Genomic DNA, 10,849 nt, shown 5'->3' with positions numbered 1-10,849 from the left:
GCCGGCCTCACATAGAATAGATGTAACTAAAAGAGTACATCGAGAATCATCAGATGAAGCCAAGTTATTTGAATATATCTAGCCTTCAATCATGCCTTAAACGGTATGCTACGATTACCTTTGGACCATCACAATGATGATATGTGACAAAATGAGTCTAAAGTCTAAACCATCCCAATGCCTTTTATATGCGAGAGGTATAAATAACGAGAATATTAAAGGGTGAGTACATAAGATGGAGCCAAATTCTTAAAAATAGGTCGCATTCAATCATGTCCTAGAACTGTCCTCACTCTAAGGAAAAGTAAAAGAGGAAAAGCCTAGCAAACGAGTTTTTAGCTTTTAGGCAAGCGAGTCCTGACTTGATTTAAGGCACTCAATGATCTAATAAATCTCTCGGTGAGACAAGCGAAACATCCGGTTTAACTTGTTTGTAAAAATAAATAACACCCACCACAAAATCAAATGCCATAAAAAAATAATTGTTAAACAACTAGTTGAGTTCAATGTTTACAAATATGACTAGGTAATGATCAGCTTGGCATATAAATATAGAATTTGAATCCCTATAATCCTACAATGAGTAACATCAAAATTTGAAGAAATATAATTCTACCGGAGTCTCTGCTGCATGTATTCTCATATGATATTCCTTTCTCCTATCCTTCAAGAACAAAGTATGGGCTCCTCTACGTATTGAACAACGAGCATCTCTATGGGAGGACAAAGGTAGACGATGAAGCTGTACCAAACTAGGCTTCCTGCTCATATCTATGTTAGTACTAGTCTCCTGAGACATACTTTTTACGAGCATAGTATTTCTTCTCACTCTCGGCCTTCTTTGTATTTCGTTTCTGAATTTAAAATAAGATACAAAACCATAAACGGCATTTCTTTTTATAAATGAAACTTGCAAACACAAAACATGTATAAATTGCTGGTTTGTATTTCGGATGGGATGCTCAAATTTAAAGAAATTTTGAATACGAGAGATGCAGCAAAAGAACAAGGAATACCAAGAAAGCCTCATGATTGGCCATTATCCTTTGGGCTACGAGCTAGTGGTTATATTTTTGGGGCTTGCAAGCAACCGGAAAATTCCCATGCTCTTGGGAACCTTGTATGGATCATTTTCACCCTAAGGAATACAAGATCATCACTATCCATAACTCGGTAAAAATATAAAGCGGGAAAATAAAAAAATAAAAACCCAACTTACGATCGGCAAGGGGTTACTCTCGGCCATTGTTCCATGCACAACCAATGAGATATTGAAAGTTGTAATCTGCTCATGCCAAGAAAATACAACTCGAGATGATACAAAATATTTAACAAGAGGAAAAGAATAGATATCCCATGCTACAACAATCATTTCACAAGAGATACCGGCGGCATACGAATCTTGACTCTCAAAGTATAGCCAGGTACAAATTAGTCCTAGACCACATGAAAGGAATCTTTCTTGCCAAAAACACACCCATATACAAGCACAATTCAAGCACCAAATTCCACATTACTCTATCTATCATCCTTTACGAGCCATCTCATGAACCTAGTCTCATTGGAATTGGATGCCAAACTATGCCGGGGTTGTTCCTGGAGTTAAAGCGATTCCAAAGTAACTTATTAGTTATTAGTAGAGATTGAGCTCCTAACACTTATTTTAGTCAGGTCACACAAAGAAAAACTAAAAGGGTTTAAATTTTATAAACCAGAATGGCCATCTAAGTTAGTCCAAAGAACTATTTAGAACAAGTATTTAGTTATTGAAGCTCCATGTCCCATTGTGGACGTTGTCAAGACCAATCAATGATTAAACTTTTACATACTACTAAAAACAAAAAATTATGAGTTTCATGAAAACTTTGCAGGACATGGTTAGATGTAATCTAGTAGACACATGACACAAGTATTGGTGACAAAGCATCAATGTAGACCATGCATGATCATTGTGAAAATTATAAAGGAACGGAAAATTATGGGGAACGTTAGTTATTCAGCCAATGAACTTTAAATAAAAGATAGCTAAGAAATAAAAAATAAAAAATCCAAAGTAGAAAATAGCACAACAATGGGCCCCAATGCCATGCACTATCAGACATATTGCACTAATAGTTGCAAGAGCAACTTCAATTCACTAAGTAGATATGACATCTAAATATGTAGCATATATAAAAACCACTGATAAGCATGTCTTTACGTGTGTTTGTGTGTCCGTATCAACATTATGGTCCAGTTTAGATGTTGCAAAGTTTCTAAAGTTGTGCGTGCAATTACAACATTATGTGTTCGAGTTCATCTACTCTAGAAAGGTACACAAGTATTACATTTCGGATAAATACCAATCAACAACTTAGTAGTCAACATGTTCCCTTTTCTAGCAAATGTCTTATCCATAACTAGATAAGACATTACATTTCGAATGTCTTGTGTCTTATCTATCAAATGCCGTATGTTCAATTTCATCTATTCTAGAAAGGTACACGGGTATTACATTTCAGATAAATATCAATCAACAACTTAGTAGTCAACATGTTCCCTTGTCTATCAAATGTCTTATCGATGCATAACTACCCCAAGAACAAAGCATGGTGAGGAATGTTGCACCGTACTTGGGTGTAACCTCGCTTGAGCAGACAAGGGGTGTACTCGTAAATTTATTACAAAATACAATATCAAGATAACTTGATAACCATTTTAGAAAGGATTTTGCTAATGTGTGCCCTAAGGGCACACAATAATTATGCATTTTTGAAAAAAAATTCGGGAATTGAAAAAGTATTGACAGCTTTTTCAATTCCCAAGAAAATTTTACCATAAATTGATGCCGGACCCTTTTAGATAAAACAATCAGAAAAAAATTACACACCATGTCAGTTGTGACTTCCCAAGGTGCACCAATGATAACTTCATCAACATAACGGCAAGCCAGCACACTAAGACTACGCTCATGTAAATGCATAATTGGATGTGGATTCCCCCTGTGTTCACTGCACGAAACAACTTCTTGTTATTTATTTTTTTCATATTACTAAAAGAAAGACTGTATGATGTACAACTTCCAAACTTTACAAAAAGCCATGGGAAAGTGGCAAAGCAACCATGAACTTGGGTCATATCATGTATAAGGAGGATATACCTCACAATCGAGTCCGTGTGAATACCAACCAATAGAAAATCTCCCAGCTGCCTAGCACTCTTGAGGATACGAGAAATCAAGGAAAAATGAGGGGAAGTAAGCAAATAATAACCGACTCAAGATTAAGGTTCAATTATGTCTTAAAAATACAAAGTGGGGGGGGGGTAACATACTTGTCAAAAAAAAAAGAAGGGGGGAATATATCTCAAAATCAAATCATGCAACTATTTTAAGCAAGCAACAATATGCAACTCGTTTGTAGCTATATCATTGATGGTGCAAAAGGCGTGCTGAAACTTGATGACATTATGGTACGCTTAATGATGAGAACCGAGCTATACCAAAACGGGGCCCGGGTATGTGACATATTAGACCATGCTAAGACAATCCTTAATAATGAGGTAAAAGGCTATCAAACGATAATCACAAAGTGATAAGATCCACGAGCTTCATCTTGGTCAAGTGATGATATCAAACCGACACCTACTTATAGCAATGTCTCCACTTACATAACAGATTTCAAAGCAAAGACACCGGCAAATCGGCTCTAGCCTGGCACCTCCTCCCCCTTATAATTTTTTTTTTTAATAAGTAATGTAAGTTTCAAATCATAAAAAAGAATCACCCAAGTATACACGACGAATTCAGTGGGAACCATTATAATCAAGTACATAAGTTACCAACTACCCTTATAAGTTCTAGGTGGAGAGGGTTGTGGGTTCAAGGCCCATCGGGTGCATTTGTAACTTACCAAAATAAATTTATTGCCAAGACACTATACCCATGAAAAAAATCCAATTAAATATTAAGTTGATGTAATTGACGGAAAAGGAATATATAGTCACCTAAAATCAAAATGAAACAAAAAGATGCTAGCAAGAGTATACATGAGAAATTTACCTCAACATGCCCGGCATGAAAGAGATCAAATGCCCCATCAATGTACACAACACGAGCATTTGGGGCAGGTCCCTAACAAATAGAAAACATATCATATTTCGGGGGAAAAAAATCCGGACAAAGGGAGGGGGAAATTTAACCTCTCAACCCTCTCGTTCTCATATTAGGACAAGGCGATGATAACAACATACCGAATCCACATAGAAAAATAACAATGTGTTATTGACCACTAAAGAGCCATTAGTCATTGATTTAATACAAAGCACTCATTCTCATGGGTCATTCATTTTTATTGCATACATACAATTCTCTTCATTTATTTATTTTTGATGAATTAAGTACAAATCTCTTCAATGAACTCCCTATTTTTAATATATTCAGATTGCTCTACAAAATTGTTAAAATAGAGTTATATAGTTGTGTCTCATTTTACCCGAGCCTGGACCCCAAAAACATCGATCTAAGTAATGAGATATGTGGCAGAAAAATTAGTGAAGGGGATATATAGGTATAGAAGATAGATTAATTAGCATGCAACATTTCAAAACATAATCCTACTTTCCTTCTCTCTCTTTCTTTTTCTTTTTTTTTCATGAGAAAAAGGTAGCCATACATGACAGTCTTTGCATGAGAATAACCCAAATGAACAATACCTTGCCATTTGAGAACTGCACAATCCGTCGGGAAGTCGGTAGAAATTGTGATACGTGGGAACCCTTAGATTGACTTTCTTTATGAGGTTCTCCACACAAAGATCCATTATGATCCCGAGAAACTTCTGGAACCCTCACATATGAGAGTATTCTACCTACATCCAGATCATATATGCAGAGACTCGGGGAAAAAAAAAGTACAATGAGTTTAATGTGAAAAGTATAGAAGAGGTAGAGTGATAATCAAACGAGGCCAAAATCAAGTGACCCTTTTTTTCCTCCAATACAATAATAATTTCATCAAAAAAGAATTCTGAGATTGAACAACAGATTCATAGTACATACAATGTAAGTGCTAGAGACACCTTCGGTGCGTTTAATGCGCTTGTAGCGGCCAGCTTTCTTTGCCAAGGCATAAGCATCGGTTCCATCGGGAAGCGAGGCAATGATCATAACCATTTATAATGTAGTCAATCTTATGCTCATTAAAGAGAGTGTTCATAAATTTCTCTGTAATCTCATAAGGAGCATTGGCTATTACTTCATCCACCCATTTCAACCCACTAACAAGGGCCAACCTGGATAACAGTCCACATAAATTCTTGGTTAACTTAGAGTTATAAACCAAACTAAAATGGAAAAGAAAGAAATGCATGCATATACGGACCTTTCTTCCATTGATAAAACAGGTGGACCCTTATTGGCAACGATCTCCTCATCACTCACAACACCCACAACCAACTCATCCCCCAAAGCCTTGGCTTGCCTCAATGCATTGGCGTGGCCGTAATGCATGAGATCAAAGCACCCATCCATGTAAACCCGAATGCGCTTCTTCCCATTTTTCTTCTTGGGGAAAATCCCGAGATCGAGACCACAAAAAGGGCAATTGTGGAACACCAAGACCAGTAAAATAGCTGGTGGACAAGCCAAGTAAGGCCGCTGTGAGCATCAAACCACCAAATAGGTGTGGGTAGTAGTACACCCCTTCCCATATCCAACCGTTGCTTTCATAGTGCATTGCTACCCACACTTCTTGTATTTTTCGATTCAAAATTTCTTTGAACACTATTTGCTCAATAAGAGGAGACAACCTGCAAAATTTACACCACACTATAAGCCAATCAAATACACATCACTAATAATGAATTTGTAATAAACATAACACGGCATTTGCCAATTTGAACTCCACATGTGCTTTTACTTAGTGACAAATATTTGAACACGGTCGTTACCAAGTCCCAAAAAAGGAGTACGGTGGTACGTTGACAACCACCGTAAAACGCAGTCACTCTATTATGAATAGGTCCACACTACAAATACGCAATGAGGCATCCACTACTAGCAATGCACATCGGACCTCGAATATAAAGAAAAGTGGGCAAGTGTTATGGCATAAGAAAATACATGTGACAACCAACCCTGACTAGTCTGATCCATAGCCGGACCAAGATTTTGGACCTAAGGCTTGGTTGCTATTGTTGTTGTTGTTCTTGATCATATTATGAATTGAATTCCAGAAAAATTAAAATAACGGCAAACAAGTTCAATAAAAAGAATTCCATAACATAAGTCCAAGAACTTTTTATTGATAAGCCCGAGCTCATTGGCAATTCCATCACATAAAGCCAAGCATGTAAAATATCATTTGACATATATAGATCTAAGGAGAATGAGGGATATGGATTCTAAGCTTAACAACAGAAAGCAATTGCAGAAAATAATGAATGCCAGCCTGGCCACCAAGATGGGATCCAGAACTTTCACAAAAAACATAATTGAATTACAAACAAACAAACAAAATTAAATTTTTAAAAAAGGGGTTACCAAAATAGTCTTTGCCAGATTATAATAAGACTGGCTTTATACTACTATATTAGATTCTAATATTTAAAGGAAATGTTAATGTGATGTATCATTACCCTAGCATCCACTTCATCTGAAGTTTCTTGAACAAAGGGGTGCTCAAGAAGAGTGGGCCAAGTTAGTCGGTTTTGTGGTACTTGTTTTTCATGAATTGAAAAATCATCTTAGAACTTTGACATCAATGGGAGTTAAAAACTATTAATCAAGAGTTCATTCACTTGAACCATAAAACAACCTTATTAAGCAAACCCCTCAAAAAGCTTTTGAAATTTTGACTCATATTGTCTGGATATTTAACTGGATCCTGGAATACGGCATTGAACATTAGCTTGTACCTTTATACAGCATAACAAATCTAAACTAACAACAAACTCACATGATGTTTGAGCAAATGTACCTTAACAATATGCCGGATGAGTGCATAAACAGAATTTGTATAAAATGGGGGCTGTCCAACAAACAATTCGTACTGTAGTGTCCATGACAAAATAGTTTCAATTCAAGAAGAACATGAAGGGAAAAGGAAGAGATAATGCTATAAATACTGAAGCAGGTAATTGTTAAATTTGAGATTAGTCAATGTTATACTTATTTTTTATTTTTCTGGGAAAGGCAACATGCTCTTTTATAGAGCAATATAAATTTTCTATATTCAAATAAGTCAATAATAGGGATTTTCACATAAGATCTATAATCAAGATGAAATTCCAAATGAATCAGAGATAATAATAATAATAATAATAATAATTACTGCCAAAGAATGAAATTTAAGGATGTCCATAAAAGGAAGACTTCAAAGTATGCTAGAGTAAAAGTAAACAATGGGCTTGGGGAACACAAAACTACTCTACTGTGGACTTTGCAACGACATCAATGTCTAAGCAAAAAACTATCAACGTTGTCCTTCTACGGCATTGGAACAATCCACCATGCAACTTAAAATAGATTATTCCCAATTCAGCACTTAAATTTATAATGACCATTCTTTCCTTTCTTTTCTTTTTTTAATAGGTAATAAGAATAATATTAATCAAGATGAAAAAAAGAAGAAAGCAAATACAAGGTGTTCATGATGGTGAACACAAGAAAAAGCAACAAACAATAACAAGGAAGAAAACTTAAGGTGCAATTCTAAGAGAAGAAAGAAACTCAATGATAGAAGAACAATTCAAGGAGCCCCAACACCTAGACCAATCAAAAAGAGTCTTTTGGCATAGAGCTTGTAACTGAACCGGTGAATGAGGATCCTAAAGAATGAGCAAATTAGACACTATAAAGCTTCGATTGCAATTCTTCAATTTCTTAGCCAAAATATTCTGTTTTGAATAAAATTTTCCTATCATTAAATAGAGTAAAGAGGCTCTCTTTGGCGAGGCAAAAGAAGAAAGTGGTGTCATTAGTCTCTATTTGCGGTCCACGCATTAAGGTCTACAATTACGTATCCACAACCAAAGCCTATGCCTGGACGGAAAGTAATAAATTTAATGAAAAGAAATGTTGAGTATCTTATGAAGATTGAACAATCCAGAATTTAATATGTTACATATTTATTAGTTATTGGACTAAAATTCATATTTTAAAGAAAAAAACAAAAGGAAAAAAATAGGGTGTCATGCAAAATCCGCTAAATAATAAATCAACATAAAGTTTAAATTTGAAAATATGATGAAAGCCGACAAGGGACTCATTTGGTCACCTTGTTCCATGTTATAGGTGTTTACTTGAACCCTACTTATCAAAAAAAAAAAGGTGTTTACTTGAGCCCAAAGCCCGTGTGTGATTAAATGTGTTTCCTTTTGGTCAATGCAACACAAAATAAGGGTGCTTCATACCCCTTTTCCAGCCCAAGTGCAACTAAATGAGTCAAAACTCGAAGTAAACTAAAATAAAGAATAGAATGCAAGCAATCAATCAAATTAGAAAATTCCAAAGTACAATCAATGAGATTTAACATACAGAATAACTCCAAGGGACCATAAATCAGCCGTGTGGTTGTAAGGCTGTTCCGTACCGATTCGGAGCCATATACAGTGGAGTGCCTGAATAATATAGATAGAAGTTGTATTAGAACACCTTAATTCCTCAAGGATATCATAGCATCTCAATAAAAGTTCACAAAATAGAAAGGTAACCAGAAATTTAATGCGAAGATTGGACAAACCTTTTATGGATCTCAAAACAACGGTATTCGTGGACATTGCACGTGCAAACCCAAAATCACAAAGCCGTGATAAATGAAAAATTTATAAGCCATGAACAACCACAAGAAATTACAAGAATTAAACATTTAATACAAAGCAGGACACGATATCAAATCATCGACCAAATCTTTGGTGAAAGAATCAATATGTAATAACGGTCTCAAGAGAGTAAAGAGATAAAACCAATGAAAAATAATAGCCTACAAATAGACATAGCAATATCCCACCCCATGGATGGAAAGAACCAACAAATTAGTACATAGGTAAGCAAATCGAAGATATTTTTCATTTATTGGCAAGTTACACGTGCGGCCTCTAAGTTTTGACAATACCTAGATATTAGTATAATACAATTCGGTATCGTGCAAAAGCTACGGGAAAAAAAATAGCAATGTAATTGGAGTATTGGACCAGAAGAAAAAAATACATACAATCAATTAGTTAAATTTTGATTTAGTGAAGCCAATCCAAACAAAGAACACGAGACTCGATGGTAATTTATTCAGTCAAACCTAGTAAGGTTCTCTAAATTCAAAAAATAGACAATATTTGAAAATTTTAAACGGATTATAAACCTTCTAAACATTGTTTTTCCATAATCACCCTTCTATGCATTCGGTTAACATTTAATAAATAGATGCTCTTAAACATGTAGTGATGTTATCTGACCGCTCAACCTTAACCACAGACCCAAGCACCAATGAGAATGTTTTGTGGCTTCATATCACGATGGATGATACGGTTTGAGTGCAAGTAGTGCAACGCTCTCACCTGTAAATTCCACAAAATAAAGTTTCAATTGAAATAAGAAATACCCAAGTTGAACATAATAGTAAACCAAAGACTGGAAATGAAAACAATCAATTAAGTCGATGCAATAATCATGGGATCAAATTACCAACTGCTTTGCAATTGCTTGGACTTGTTCTTCCGGAAGGCACTTATCATCCTCAAGAATCTCAAATACTTCACCCCGCATGAAAATCCAACGGCAACTCATGAATCTCAACATGCTCCACAATGTGTCTATATATATTTCCAGGATCATTTAATAGTTACATTAATATAACTAATGAATTTTTGTTTTTGAGAGATCAAGAAGGATATGGTTACTTGTGCAAATTCTGTGACAATAAAGGACATTTAAATACCTTAAATAGTTACCGGTTACTTGTCCACTTAAGAATGCTTTTAAAACATTCGAATCCTAATCACTCTTCTTTTGGGCTAACTTACATAGTTACTCCCATAATGACAAGTAAAAAAAAGAAAGTGTTAAATGTAAGTAACAAGTAAAAACTCACCTTTCCCGAGACTTGCCTACAATGGAAGCAACAAGAACAACCTATATCACGGATAAAAGGTGATTTAGAAGCACTATCACAAACAATTCAACAAGTAAAGAAATCAAAAAATTCCTAAAAAGCATGTGGCAAAAATGAATTAAAAAGCAGCCAAGATTGTAATTAAATTTTACTGTAACTCATTGACTCACAAAATCAACATCAAAATACACCACATTTAAGGTATTGCTAATTTTTCAAGATTAACCAATTTTGCGTTTTTTAACCCTTATGTAATGTTTGGGCGCGGGGGAGGAGGCTGTGGGGCATCATCCTTAGGCTCATCATCGTGCTGCAAAGACATTAGATGCATACAATCAATATTCGGTGTAATGATAAGAATAAAGTGAACCACAAGATATATCATTACATTGTTGGTAATGTTATCATACCATAGAGCCGCCTTTGTGTCCTATTTTGTGTCCACCAGTCCCACAAGTGGGTGCTCTTCTAGTACGTTGTGGTCTACCTCGTGGGGGTGAGGGCTGCTGAGGGGGATGCTCGTCCGGTACATCAGTGTCAATCCCAACCGGAGGCCCTAAAGGGTCGGATGAGGAAGAGGTAGGTGGGTAATGATGCTCTGTATAGCTAGGAGTGGGGATCATTGTCATGGGCAAAGTGGGTGCATTGGAGCTGGTGGGTGGGTATGAGGGTGTCTCAGGGTGCGTAGGAGGGGTCATATGAAAATCAAAACCAAGATCAAAACTAGGCTGCGAAGGAGGGGTGGGTGAAGGGACCTCGAGTTGA

The 10,849-nt window shown here is 35.9% G+C and overlaps 1 pseudogene; it reads right to left on the bottom strand.

Annotated features, from left to right (window-relative positions):
- Positions 1 to 761: 761 nt before the first annotated feature.
- Positions 762 to 5,713, bottom strand: LOC142644777 (ethanolamine-phosphate cytidylyltransferase-like; annotated as a pseudogene).
- Positions 5,714 to 10,849: the final 5,136 nt, after the last annotated feature.

The sequence above is a fragment of the Castanea sativa genome, chromosome 7 (genome assembly GCF_040712315.1).
Source record: "Castanea sativa cultivar Marrone di Chiusa Pesio chromosome 7, ASM4071231v1".
Classification (NCBI taxonomy): Eukaryota; Viridiplantae; Streptophyta; class Magnoliopsida; order Fagales; family Fagaceae; genus Castanea; species Castanea sativa.
Note: the sequence above shows the minus strand (reverse complement) of the source record. Positions and strands in the feature narration are given on the sequence as shown.